Source organism: Chamaea fasciata, unplaced genomic scaffold (genome assembly GCF_029207755.1).
Source record: "Chamaea fasciata isolate MVZ Bird 193981 ecotype frontalis unplaced genomic scaffold, bChaFas1.0.hap1 SCAF_1, whole genome shotgun sequence".
NCBI lineage: Eukaryota > Metazoa > Chordata > Aves > Passeriformes > Sylviidae > Chamaea > Chamaea fasciata.
In genome coordinates this window covers 105,157,371-105,171,987 of record NW_027094086.1, presented here as the reverse complement: position 1 = coordinate 105,171,987, position 14,617 = coordinate 105,157,371, and the positions used below count along the sequence as shown (strand labels likewise).

The following is a 14,617-nucleotide window of genomic DNA, read 5'->3' as shown; positions in this document are numbered from 1 at the left end:
GATTTTCACTATAAATTCAACTACGTTTTAGATAGAAAGATGTTTAATTCTTCCGTTAAAGGCCTCCCATGGGAAGAATCTGATGGCAACAAAAGCACAACATCGGAGGGGAGAAAACACCAGTCCCTCATCTGAAATCAGTCCTTCAGATCCCTGCATTTAGCTGTGATTTGTCATCCTTCTCTGGCTGGGCAAGGGAGCTCTACCATTGCACTAGATCTGTGTTGTGTGCCTCTGAATTTGTACGTTTTTTCCTTGTATGGGGCTTTGTGGCTACAGTTACAATTTGCAAAGATCAGTGTTTTCTAATTCGCTAATTTGCTTGTTGCTGTTTCCATGGTGCTCTCATTTGGCAGGCAGGGAGCACTCTTAACAAGTGCACCGAAGTCAAGCTGGAATTAATTTCTGCTTCTCTCTGTTTCCTTTCCTTATCCCTCCAGTGGAGAGGTGTGGAAAGGGCCAGCAGAAGTATTTCTTCCAGTTTGATGGTAAGCAACTTGAAGCTGGCATAGGGGCACTCCTGCCCTCAGCAACACATCCTGTACCCCATCCTGCAGCAAGCATGTCCCGGGGCAAGAAGGAGGGTGAACCTTCCCTCGCTGACCTAACCCTGATGGATGAACTCTGCTGATGGAGAGGGAAGGCATAGATTGTTACTTGGGAGAAGAGACAGATTCCCACCTTGATATGTCTCCTTTCAAGTATTTTCAGGGAGCAGTAAGCTTGCCTTTCCTCCAGGCTAAACAACCCCAGCTCTCTCAGCCTCTCCTCATCAGACTTTTTCTCCAGACTCTCCCTCAGCACTGTTGCCCTTCTCTGGACACGCTCCAGCACTTCAGCATCTTTCTTGTAGTGAGGACCCAGAACTGGATACAGGATTCAGAGGTGGCAAGATACACATCAGTGAGGCATGGGAGGAAGGTGTGATGCTGACCTGGAAAACAAAGAGGCCCCTGTGAGGCCAGACTCAGGGTAGGAAGCAAACACAAGCCCCTGCCACCAAGGTGTGTCTGTGCATCTTCCAGGCCTGAGGTGGTCCCCCATGAGTCTATGGAAAGGCAACTGGACAACCTGGTTAAGAAACCTGTTTCGTTCCTGCTCTTGATGTCAGGGCATTTACCCCTTGCAAAGGTTATTTTACTTGAATTTAAACTGGCAAGTAGACTGCAACAGATCTAAATGCCTGTACTTTCATTCTGACCAATATGTGTATTTCTCCTTTAAGTACTATTTGCTCTGTTTCCTCATCGACCTTTCTCCCTTTTTTTCTAAACCTGCAAATACATTTTTTTTTTTTCAATCATACTTATGAATTCACTCCTGTGGTACACTGCCACAGTATCCTCACTCTCAAAACCTCAGATATGGGCAGAATCTGGCTGGAAAGCTGTTCAATGGAAAAGAATAGCAGAGCCAGGACAGGGATCATTCCCTTGCACTCAGCACCAGTGAAGCCTCTCTCTGAATCCTGTATCCAGTTCTGGGTCCTCACTACAAGAAAGACGCTGAAGTGCTGGAGTGTGTCCAGAGAAGGGCAACAGTGCTGAGGGAGAGTCTGGAGAAAAAGTCTGATGAGGAGAGGCTGAGAGAGCTGGGGTTGTTTAGCCTGGAGGAAAGGCAAGCTTACTGCTTACTGCTCTCTGAAAATAAATACTTGAAAGGAGATATATCAAGGTGGGGATCTGTCTCTTCTCCCAAGTAACAAGCAACCGGACAGCAGGACAGGCAGCTTGAGGAAATGGCTCAAGTTGCACCAGGTTAAGATTGGATATTAGGATAAATTTCTTCACTGAGAGGGTGCTCAGATGTTGGAACAAGCTGCCCAGGGAAGTGGTAGAATTGCTATCCCTGAACATGTTCAATAAATGTCTAGCTGTGGCACTTAGAGACACGGTTTAGTGATGGACTTAATAGTGCTGGGTTAATGGTTGGCCTCAATGATCTTAGAGGTCTTTTGCAACCTTAATGATTATACAACTCTGTGATCTCTCAGCTTCATGTTGCTGCTTGCTGTCGTCACCCAGAATTCACAGCTGGTTTATCTAGTTTCTGTCCAGGTGACGGTGTTCCCATCCAAAGCAATTTGAACTGACTTTAACAGTGAGATTTTGTGACATGATGTTAGATGCTTTGCAAAATCACTGCATAGCATAGTCACTCTTTTTCCATATTTCATGTAATTTTTTAAATATTCCTTTGTATCAACTCTCTTCAGCATTCTGTTTGCCTGATGTCTTACTTTCCTTCCTTCCATTTTTCTGAGACTTGCCTTGTGGTTATTTTAAGTGTGGGATTCTCTGCCCCTCCCTTCTGCTTCTCTCACTCGTTTTAAAAAAGTCAAATAATAATGATTATATCACAACTCAACATATTTACTTAGTTAATAAATATATTAAGAGAATTTATTAAATACAGAGAACATGTTGCTAATTCAACTCCATGTCTTGTATCACGTTCTTAATTATGTAAATAATCACCCCACAAATAGTCCCTTTCGGTTCAACAGCAGTACATGGACATTAAACATTCAATTCAAACATCTTATTAAACATTCAAAATTGGGTCCAATGCACAACATAATAAGACTATATTATGGTAATGATGCCTGCCAAGGTAAAAATAGGAGAGGCAGATGGTAGAGGAGAGAAAAATGCTGAATATTTATCCCATTAAGAGTGTGAACCAGTTTGAGTCTTAAAATGAGGTCAGGGAGAGACAGCACTGTAAATCCTTTTCCTTGGGGGATCAGTTTCAGTTCTCTTGGTCATTAATAGTCATTAAATCCATTAGCAGCTATATCTCCATTTCTATTATGAATAATACCACATGAATACGTACTGTACAGGTTCCTATTTTCAGTTTAATTCATATTATCAGATCTATATTCCAATTCCATGTACTTGTTTCTATTAAAAAAAGCAAATGAACAGTGCAGGCAACCGAGCCTCCCATTAAGAAGCTAGCAGTATAGCCCTTTCTCTTTGATTTTAAATTTAAGTTTGATTTTCTTGGTAGAAATCTCCATTCTGCATCTCCCTTATTGGACAGAATTCTTTTGGGAGGTGAAGAAGAGTCAGAGAATGGCAAATCTCTTCAGAATTTTCAGTTTAAGATCTCATTGATATGGGATTTGTGAAGTTTATGTGATCCTCACTTAATTTTCTGAGTTTGTCAGTGTAACTCTGCGAGTAACATGGTCTGTCATCTAGCCAAGGTAATTAGCTCTCTGTACAGGGAATGAATAGGAAAGTTTGAAATCCAAGCTCTAAGCAGAGTGCAAGATCAGTGTGAAAAGGAGCAGTGGGGATATATTATTTCACTGGACTGTATTACTTCCACATCAAATAAATTGATGGTGAGAAACACAAGTCTGAAAATTGGGTAAACTCGTGGTATCCATTGCTCAGATGGAGAAGAGCAAGACTCTTGCCTTGTTTTCTTTCATGTCCTCATGACCACTCAAATTCTTGAATCTTCTTTCTGTTACCCCTTTTAAAGTGAGTCTTCTCCCACCCTGTGTTTATTGAAGGACTAAATTGTCTTGTGCTGCAAAACGGGGAAGATCTAACCTCTTCTGGTTTCTGCCCTCCATTCCTGATCAGCTCTCCTTTCAAAAATCCAAGTGCCTGCACTGTGGCAGAAGCCTCTGACAGAGCAACTTCCAAGTTTCCTTTTCCAATTGGACCAGCTTGGTTACCTCTATAGAGTTTGTTCAAAGTCCAGAGGGTGTAGGACTTGGTAAAGACTGAGGATAATCAACATTGCACTGTGGTTTAAATCCAGCAGTCACAGTGCCAGAGACAAGTTGGTGTGAAAATTTTACCAGGATTTTGTCTGAGCTGAAGAATGCTAAACTGAAGGGGAGGACAGTTAATCAGTGTTAGGAGCATTACAACAACAATTAGAAATACTAGAAGCCCCGTCCAAAATAAATTAATTGACCCTATACCAAAGATTGCTTTTTAATCAAACTGTTTTTGATTCACTATTTTAAAAAATGTATTATATAGCACAAGGTGTGAATCTGATAATTGTAAAAGTACCATAAATAACTTTCATTCCGTTCTTGAAAGCTGCTCAGTTTCTTTAAGTGAAGTATTCCCATCTCAGTTCAGGAAGATAAGGGTTTCCATTTATTTTTTCTATATCTTGCTCTGTAAGCTAGATTTTCTTCTCATTTGTGCAGATGCAGTTCTACTGCAGTCAGAAAGGCTGCATTTTATTCAGAAGTATAAAATAGTTGTATTAAATGCACTTAATAGTAAAAGAAAACATCTGTCATGCCCTGTTTCCATTAGCTTACACTCTCTTCTCTATGGTGAAATCATTACTTGACTGCGCATAGATTGTAAATATCTAATATATTCTGCCCTAACGTAAGTTTTCAGGGATGTATTTTTTTTTTCCAAAAGCATTTTAGGGAAAGCAGGGATGCAGTTATATGAACAATCTGATTGTGACTGAGTGACTTTAAGTGGTAAAATTTTACAATACCAAATGTAAATGCAAGGCAAATCAGCCCTAAATTAGTCCTTCTCTGAGAGCTTTCATGCCAAGATTACACTTAGAGCAAGTATTTTTTTGTTCCCTATCATCTAAACTTAGGTGCTTTCTCAGTAGAAGAGGCTAATAATGTTGTGGTCCACAGCAAGGCATGAAGTTTGGCTCCCTGAAAGGATCTGGGAAACTGGAGACTTGGAAACTTTAAGGTGAATTGCTGGTTTAGAATTTTTTTCAATGCCTTGGTCATTTGAGACATCACTTTATCTCCCTTGCTTTCTTTAAAATTTCCTTTAGTGTCCCTGTCTTTCTCTTACATAAAAGCAAAGGAAAAGGGTCAGCAAAGGGCTACAGCTTAGTTTCTCTATGAGGCAGGTTGGATTAACAGGAAAAATGAAAACGCTTTGTGCCTTGTTCATCCTTTCCATAAACAGCTGAAAATTAAATCACATGTATGCTTACTTTTCAATAGCCAAAGCTGAAATTATAGATTTCAATCAGGCTTAGTTTGTTTACCGGTGCACAGGTCACAATGTTTGGAGGTCATGTTGCAAGCCGACTTTGCCTTGAAACTGATGCACATCTCACATTCCTGCTTCTTTATAGTGAAGAGATGGAAAATCAGCATTTGAATTGAAGAATGTCTTGTATTTCAAGTAACCCTACCCTGCAGAGAGTTTCTTGTCTGTCTGTCAGCAGGCAGCAGGGCTGATTATTATTACTGAAGGCTGCCGAGACGGGTAAGTGTTTGTGGATGTGCTCCTGCTTGACAGAATGAAAGAAGAGGACCAAGTTCAGCTCCCATTTATCTAGGCTTGTACTATGGCTCAGAGTGACGGGTGTGTGACTGAGATATTTGGATTAATAAAAAAAGAGGGTGTCAGCACCAAGCCACTCTGGATAGAAGGCTATGATGTCACATGAACAAATTTAAACAAATGTTAAGAGTTGAGGAGAGATGCAAGTATGTTCTCAAGATCCATGTATGACCTGTGGCATGAACTGAACACATAAAGAAAATTCATGTTATAGTTAAGACCCCAAATTCACTGTTTACCTACCACAGGCCAGCGTGCTAAATGTTTATTTGTTTTTTGTATGCAAACATGGGATAGAGCACACTGGTGGAAGCTCAAATGATCCTGGTCTAATTGATGTTAGTCCAGGGTCTGCAAGTCCTGTGAATAAAACAGATTAAATACAATTTCTGTCTAGTCATTTTTTCTGTTGCCCCACGAAATAGCCTCTAATAGCATTAGGCTAATCTGTGCTATCTCCTATAATGGGCAATGAAGTGTATTTATGGGTAGAAAAGCAGTCCTAGTTTGAGTTCCCTTCCCTGAATGCAACATTCATTCCTTCTCCCTTTCAGGAGTGAAGAACAAAGTGCTGTACAGCAGCTTCTTGCTGATGTCTGAGTTCACAAGAGTCATGTCTGCAGCTTCGTGAGGCAAGTTTTTTGTCCCATTTGCACAAATGAAGATAAATCCCAGCTACTAAGGAAAGGCAAAATAATGTTTTAATTATATTTATTTTATATTCAGAAACATCTCCATTAATAGAAACATCAGTATAGGTACTGCAAACTGAGCTAATGTGATAAGGCAGATACTAGACAAGATAAGCATGGTAACTTACAATGATTTTGTTTCCAGTCATGTTTCAAAGATTTCTGTCACTGTGAACCTGAAAAGACACCTATCCTTTCACAGGTTTTGGATAAGGGTCTGGTCATGATGTCAGATATGTGTGGATGTTTCAGGGAACCAACACAACTCAAAGGACAGACACGAAAACACGTTTTTAACTATGTGGGACCTGCTTCCCCATTCCCATATGTCTAGAAGATCAATATTAGCTCCTCTACAGTCAATAGTGCTCAGTGATGTAAAACTGCTGTGTGCATGCTCTTAATGATTCATAGTTTTGAATCCTGGCCAGTTCTATAATTCAACCCTCACAAAAGCAAACAACCTCTTGCCAATCTGCCCTCTCTTCTCTCATCCTGTTGTTAGGCGTCTGCAGCCCATTAGCTGGCTTACTATGGTATTAATAAGTGATATAATTATTCATAGGCAGATCTGCTGATAAGAAATCGAATGCTCTGGTAAACAACTGACTACTTTTTTTTCCGTGACATCAACAACAAAGGCAGACTGGGTACAGGAAAAAGGGTAATTCCCAGGACCATGTTAAAAGATTGCATAGTTATGCAGAAGAGGATAAAAGCTGCTTTCAAAGAACTGATTAGGAATGTTTTGTGTCATTTCCAGCAGACACATGCCACCATGTCTTCTGCTCCCACCAGGGACATATAAATTCATATGGCTGATCACTCCATCCCAGGTCTGGCCACCAAGGGAACCTGTCTGATCCCACCATCCTTTCCTCCATAAAACCAGTGCCTCAGGATATAGGAGAGCACAAGTGGCTATTGGATGAATTTGTTGTACTTTCTTCCCTGGCCAGTCTTGCAAGTGCTTTCTGCCCCTCCCTGGCTAGGAGAGTGGGTTTGTGGGGAGCTCTTTGAATATTACAGGACTGGCTGAGCAGGTGTCTGTCAGCACCCCAGGGCTGCTTCTCACTGCTGCTGACTTATGTGCCATTCATTGGCATGGGCACAATCCCTACAGTTAGAATATGTGTGGTTTGCAATGTGTGTGTTTTACATTAGCTGTGCTTTACATTATTGTGATTTCTCCGGCTTTGTTAGGTTTGTTATGACACCCTGTGTGACATCAAACCCTTCCCCTCCTCCCCTTCCTCTCCCAGTGACTGCTTGACTATTAAGTGGTTTCGAAGCTGAGATTAACTGTAGTTAGAGAACTGGAAACTGGTTAATGCTGTAACTGCTTGGGCAGCTCTTCTTGACAAAGTAAGGGCCATTTTTAATGCTTAAAGTAATTTAAACTCCCTGTTCCTTTTTTGTTCTTTAAATACTCTGAATAGGAGTAAGGATACTTACAGGGAAACACCTCTCAGTGATTGAATACCATTTTATATTTCAGGTTAATAACAATGATTTTCAGTGATAGTTCAGCGGTTAAGTTCCGACACAACCCTTATACTGTCTTTTACATTTCCTGTGTTGTTCCTGGTCTTGCAGTGTTAGTGCTTTTTTGAGACTAGTAGCTTCAGTGCAGAATGAAGATAGTTTTCTAAGTTTTCTCTGTGTTAGACTCTATCATTTTTCTGCCATCTTGTCCAACCAGTCCTTTCCTTCTCAACATTTCAGAAAAATCTGAATTTCTCTCATCTTTGAGGTCTTGGTGCTTTTTATGTCTTCTTTGGCTGAAAGAACTTGTTGCTGGCCTTGGTCTTGCTCTCTGAAAGCAATAACACCAGGTGAAAAAAAATTGCTCAGAAACCATCTTTTTGATGGTTTCTGAGTAACTGTCAGGCTGAAAGTAATTTTTGATGTGTCTGACATCATTTTTTATGCCTTTTCCAGCACTAGGTTTTTCAGCACCTAAGTTGCAATTAGTTCTATAGCTAGTATTCAACTTCTCTGTGTTGCCTGCACAAGTAACGCAATCTCCCTCACAGCAGGTCACATATTTATTTTTACATGTGTTCTAGGATCTTTTATTAAATCCCTAGGGCTTGCTGCTGAAACTTCTATTGTGTTGAGTGGGAAAACTGTACAGTTTATATTCTTTTCAGTGGGTTCCGGGGTGTGACTGCCCTGATCTGAAGATCTGTGGTATCTCTAAAGGTCTGTCTGGGAGAGATCTTCCGTCTGTGGGCTATCAGAACACAGCAGGTTTGAATGGGTCTGTTTACAGGTGATTCACCTCCTTGTGAGTATCTCTTGTAATGACTTTCCAAAAAGATTAGAGCTATATTTGCCTAGTGCTGAACTGAAACTTCAGCATCAACATTAGCAGTTCTTAATAGAACTTCTGTGTAACAGAGGTACTCTGAAAACTCCTCTCTCCCAGTCCTGACCATCTTAGATCTTAACCTGGTATCATCAGCATAGATATAAGTGTAGAACATAAAAAATGAAAATTAAAGAAGAAAAATAAATCTAGAATAATTTTTTATGTGTTGTAATTTCTTCCAGATCCATTCCTACCAGTTTCTAGTTTTCTGTCTTGTAATATCAGCAAGTGTATCCTTTATTAGAGAACAAGAAATAAGGTTTAGCAGAGGATTGCTTTCACATGGTTTCACATAGAGTTCCTCCATGGACAGAGACAGGGATTTGATGGTGTCCTTGGGCTAGCATTCTTTTTTCCGAGAACATATCTTCTCACACAAAAGTGACTTGGAAACTCATTCTTCCCTACTGACAATCTATACAGCATCACTCTCACCCTGGCTGTAACATCTTCTTAGGTGGGCATTTATGAACTTCACTGGGTACAGGATGTTTTCCTTTAAGGAATACATATGTAGCCATTCACCTTAAACATTCTAATTATTAACAATGATGTTCCATTAATGTATGTCTTCTTGTCTTGAAATTTTAAGCTTTTCCCCAAATGCATGAATCTCCATCTCTTCCTTCTCTGCCTCTTCCATGGCACCTGTTTAAAAAAAAAAAAAATTCTTAATCCATCTTGTTTAACATGCTCTTTAATTTTTTTCAATGTTAAAAAACAGGCAGTGAGGGGTCAGATTCCAGTCTCTGTGAGAGTGTTTCAAGACTCTCAAGTCATCAAGAGAAGCAGGACTAGGACCTGTTTGGCTTGAGTAATGAGCTTTTGACAGTTAAAACTTTTGCCCACACAAAACCCTGATGGCACCTCTGGGACTTGATGGGGATGAAGGTCATCATATTTAAAGTGAGGATGGAGCACAAGTATTTCATTTATTCCTCTGGGATTCCACTCTTCTTCAAGATAATAGAGGCCATTGTCAGTGTTATTTTACTCCCAGTTGTTTCAAGGGTGATCAAAGCTGAAGTGCTATATGCACTTGCTCAAAGAAAGATGTAACCTGTTCTGTTGGCTTTCCTGTGGTATTGATTTTACAAAAGATGTCTGTCAAGTGGGATGGTGAGTGTGTGGGCCAACACAAGATGACTTTCTTGGGCACATATATCCTTGAATTTCTGAGAAGAGTTTTAGCAGCTGATTTCTGAGTATGGAAAACGAGGCAGAACAAAAGGGCAGGTGGCATGACCAGTGAAAAGCTAAGGATAACAACCAATACATGAGTTGCCTGGATTTATAGGTTTCAAAATTGCGGCAATTTGGGCGTGAAAGCTTACCAGCTCTTAAAATAACATCTGATTTTTTTTTTCTAGAAGGATGCTTACGTTCTGGAAAAGCCATTATGAAGTTATTGTTTTATTTTAATTTAATTTAAAACCATCCACCCTTTTATAACATCAGGCTCTGCATCTTACTACTGAGTAATAGTCATTTGGGAAAAAAAATAGAGGCCTGATAATTAACTTAGTTTTGTGTGTTTATCTACAGAGACACTACAGCAGAAAGAGATTTGAGAGGACTGTTCCTTCTCTTTGCCTTCCAGTTGCCAACATGCCATCTCTTCTGTTCTCCAAAGAAAGCAGCAGAGGTGCTAATGCTCTGCTCATGCTCTGCTCAGCTTGTGCACTGTTCTCTTCATGTGTATTTCATTGAGTATGAAATACTGGAAGTAAAAAAAAGTATTTTCCTTAAAAATGGGCAAAGCTTGCACAAATATTTATTGGTTGTAAGCAGTGCTTGAAGTCACACAGTGCTGTAAGAGACCCCACCTGACAAATACAAAGTTCATAGGAAGAGCTTTGAAACAAATGTTCAAGTCAGATTGAACAAATGTTCAAGTCAGTAAAACCCCTAAACAAACAAAGCAACAAAAACAACATAAAAAACCTGTGGTGGTACCTGTACCACAGAGGTCTTTACTGTGGGGGCAAAGCTGGACTGCAGCTTCCCTCCCAAGGCAAGGTGTGTGGCTGGGCTTGGACCCACTACATCCAGAGCAAACAGGAGGTTTGCAATGCTGAGACCTGAATCACAGAGGTCTTCCTGTGGCTGTTCATTCTTGCAGCATGCAGGTGGGCAGAGATGGCTGGTGGTCTGGGACTGTTTATCAGAGGACTAAGGACAAGAGGATGCTGGAAAAAATACGTGTTTGACCCTCAAGTACCAGCATACCTGCCCTTGGTAGCAGGTGGCCTCATGCTGCACTTACAGTTATTTGACTCTTCCCTTAGGATACTAGAAAAATAAAAGTGGTTTTTGTGTCCACAAACCACTGCCAGGGGTTGGATAACAGGCTGAAACTTATCCTGAGACATCTCATTTGTATGCTCCAGCCCTGTCTGTCTGTTGAATTATTTATTCCTTTGCCTTTTCCCCTTTAATTTCACTTTTCAGAAGCTCAATTTTCTCTAGCTATCATTCTGTATCATGAGTCATGCCCCATATACTGAGCAGTAATAGTGCATGCAAAGAGAATTGTACCAGCCAACATATCCAAAGAAAACAAAGTTTTTGGAAAGTGGAATCTGCCATGTTGCAGCAGAGCTAGTTTCAAGTTCCCAATCTTAATGAAATTGCTCTCTGAACGCTTTTTTCCTAGATTTATTTGCAGCTCTTTGAGATTTATTTCCACTTGATGAAAATGTGATACATGTGATTACAGCAGCCTTAAAAGATATCACGGATCATTGCAGAACAATTCCTCTCTGAAGCCAGCAGGACCATAATTAGTATAATGTCCACAAATGACAGCCCAGTGTGTGAACCTCAGTCACAGCTGCTTTGGATGTTATCAGTCTTTCAAGGCTTAGAATGAGCCAAGTCATGCATAAATGGTGTTTGTCTCTGCATTGCAAATATGTCCGAGAGCTTATTATGAACGTCTCCAATTTGCTCAAGATTGATGCTCTAGATCAACCTGGCTCTGCATGCTCTAGCCCAAGAGCTGAACAGGATATTTATGCAAAAAAATGATTATTTCACCAAATATTGAACTTGGAATAGAACTCATTAAAGATTTATCAAAATTGGTCTTTTATTCAATAGGAATTAAAAAGTCATGACTGGATTCTTCACACATATAGCAGAGGAATCTCTTGTCCGCTCCAAGAGGCGGGTGGATGCCTTTTTATTAAGCCATCCATCACAACTCAAAGGGGACTCTTTCAGTTGCCTATTTATTTATTTAAATGAAGGTGAAAGGGAGAGTAATGACAAATTTATCTGGAAACCACCACTCCAGGACCAAAGTCTGCTCCAAGAGGCCCTGACCTTTGATGGCTGCATGTCAGGATTCACTAAGAGATGCACATTCGGGGCACAGAGAAAATGAAAACTTAGCCTTCTGCCCTAAAATGGAGAGAACTTCTGAAAATATGACAGTCTCTGAAATAAAATCTTTGTCTTGTTTCCTCCTTTCTTCTAGATAGAAACCTTTCATAGTCAGCTGATGATATTTATGAATTTATAATTAAGTTTTCCTCCTGGAAACTTTTCCCTTTCTCAAGTTTCCTCTGAGACCAAAGGGTTTTTATGGCAGCTGCTCCAATTGCAAACTTGGATTGTGACAGCAGCATGATGTGTTTTCCCTGTGTTGTACCAGACCTTGGCTGAAACACAGTGTCTCAACAAAGAACAACAGATGCTGCAAACTGACATCACATAACCCTGTAGCTCCTACATCATCTTTAAACATCTTAGATATACATCTAAGTATGTAAGAAGCATCATCCATTGTCATGGTAAATTTTTTTCTAATGTCATTTTCTTATAGAAATGGCAGTTTGTAGTAGCTGAAATTGGGATTTTTTGAGCTTCCAAATCAAAATATGCTATCAGGAAATTTTTTGCTTTTTGCATGCGTATGTTACATCAAATATATGTCATAGAGAATGCATTGAGCTTAATGAAGAGGTGAAAGTAACCCATGTGAAAACTGATTGCAGTTAAAATGTATGCTGGTCAAATCTTATCTCCCAATGACTTTTATGAATGAAGCCTTTTCATTGCTGAACACGGCAAAAAGCATTTCATACCCAGTTGTTCTTACGTTAAGACTTTTCGGAGGAAAGGCCTCATAGGAATCTGTTTGGTATTTTTAGATTGTGGGCAGGTTTTATTTTGTTGTGTTGGCTCTTCAAAGCAATCTATTTCCTCAGGTTTTTTGGCACCTCCTTCAGATAGGACATAAAAGCTGGAGGTGTTGCAGTCGTTTTGTTTGCCCAGTAAAAAAACCTCCCCTGCAAGTCTGCAGCAAATCTGGGAGAGGTGAGTGGTCAGCAGGAGCTTCCCTCTGAATCTTTTACACAGAGCAAAGCTTGTGTGAAGTATGGTGGAATTGTTGGCAGCTGTGCCAAAAGCACAGGATGAATAAAATCAGCAAAAGATAAAATGAGAGCTCACCCGACTCAGAAGCTGCGGCATTCCAGGATATTTACCTGTAGTGTCTCTGGAGCCTAGCTGGGAGAGAAAACTTTGTCACAAATGTGCATAATGCAATTGCTGCCTGAAATGTTCTTCTTTGGGAGCCTGAAAGGTGCTGCAGTTGGCTCCCACTGCTTCATCTGTGTAGTCCTGACACAGCTGATATAATAAGGAGGAAAGACAGAGAGAGTCAGAGGTTTCCAACTGAATAATTTAAAACAATAAACTGGGATTATCACTATAAACTTTTTTCTCCATTCTTTAACTGTCTTTTCTTTTTTACCTTATAACTGATTATCTACTTTCCATCTTCATCAGCTAAGATTCCTCACTCAATTTTTCTCAATAGCAGTCCAAATCTGTTGCCTATCACCTGTTACTTACTTTTGAATGAAGAATCTGTCCCCATCTTACTCATTTCAATTAATTGCCATGCTTAAATGATCTCCTCCAATCCTCTCTAACCCCAAGGCAACTCCTATCAGCTATCTTGATAGGTGATTAATGACTTTCCATTCCTGGAACCAATGTGAAAGACAAAAGAGAAATAAGACAACCAAGAAAAGACTCTTTTTTAGCCTTTCTTTCACCTCAATCATTTCAGGAAAGAACACAAGAAGGGTAATAAATGTTTCACTCTTCTTCAAGGAACATCAGCTCTGTTGGTGCCCAGTGTTAATTACCTGAAAAACATTTAAATGAGCGAACACATCTTAAAAAAAATAAAGTTCTTTTTTCTTGTCAAGTTGGAGGGGTGGCACAAAATAGATTTCTTCTGTGCCTGTTGACACTGTTAACACCACTTTCCTTTAACCTCTTATGTTGGCCCTCAAAATACAGACAAGCCTAAGAACAAGAGTAGTGTTTTTTGTGGGTGTAACTTTAATTCAGTCTACAGTGGTTTATAGAGCACTAAATGCTGCCCAGTGTCTGTTTTGTGGTAACACTTTGAACTTAGGAGGTACATGACTCAAAGTGCAGTCTGAACTCACCTTGTTCCATGTTTAACGGATTTTTATCACCCTTGTCTACTTGTTCTCAGCCCTCAGTAAGACAGATGAACACAGATCCAAACTTCACACAGAATACAACTGTTGTTGTGATATTCCGTGCAGGAAACATGGGATTAAATTGATCCATGAAGTCTTCTTGCTTCCCTTCATTTACTCTAGGGCAACACCAAGCACTCAAACACATGCTGCCTATTTGAGTGATGATCTATCATGTTGGGAATTTTTTCCAAGTGCCTGACTGTGGTTTGACAATCACTTGTGGCTTTTATGTACTTGAAGGCTCCTTGCACCACTCCCTCCATGGTGAGGGCTGCTTCCATTCCTCAGTGCCACATAATCTGACCAGGGGAATGTCAGCTGGGCCCTCCTTCCTACAATAACCTCAAACCCATGGTTAACTAGATTATTCTCAGCCTGCAGCTGAGTAGAGAGTCACCATTCTTCAGCAGTTCTGTGCAAAGCTGATGATACTGTTTTGAGAATAAGGGACTTGTGGTGACACAGTAGATTTGAGACAGATTCTCAGGAAGCAGGAATGGCATATTTACTTTATTTAAGCATCATTTATGTCCCTGTTTACAGTTCCTGCTGGGAATCCCACTGTTTAAGGGAAGCCTTGAGTATGGCTTTGGTATCACTTACTTATTTTAAAAAAAAAAAAAAATTAAAAAAGTGGTTTTAGTCAGAGCAGCTTATTTAATATTAGTCTGTATCTGGTGTGCCAAGGGGTGGATCACATAG

The 14,617-nt window shown here is 40.1% G+C and overlaps 1 long non-coding RNA gene across 1 annotated transcript; it reads right to left on the bottom strand.

The window, feature by feature from the left end:
* Positions 1–7,475: 7,475 nt before the first annotated feature.
* LOC136285540 (uncharacterized) lies at positions 7,476–14,100 on the bottom strand. The gene is made up of 3 exons (XR_010719488.1): positions 13,856–14,100; positions 12,878–13,022; positions 7,476–9,032 (listed from the first exon to the last, which is right to left on the bottom strand). It is a non-coding gene; the product is annotated as an uncharacterized lncRNA (long non-coding RNA).
* Between the last annotated feature and the right edge of the window lie 517 nt (positions 14,101–14,617).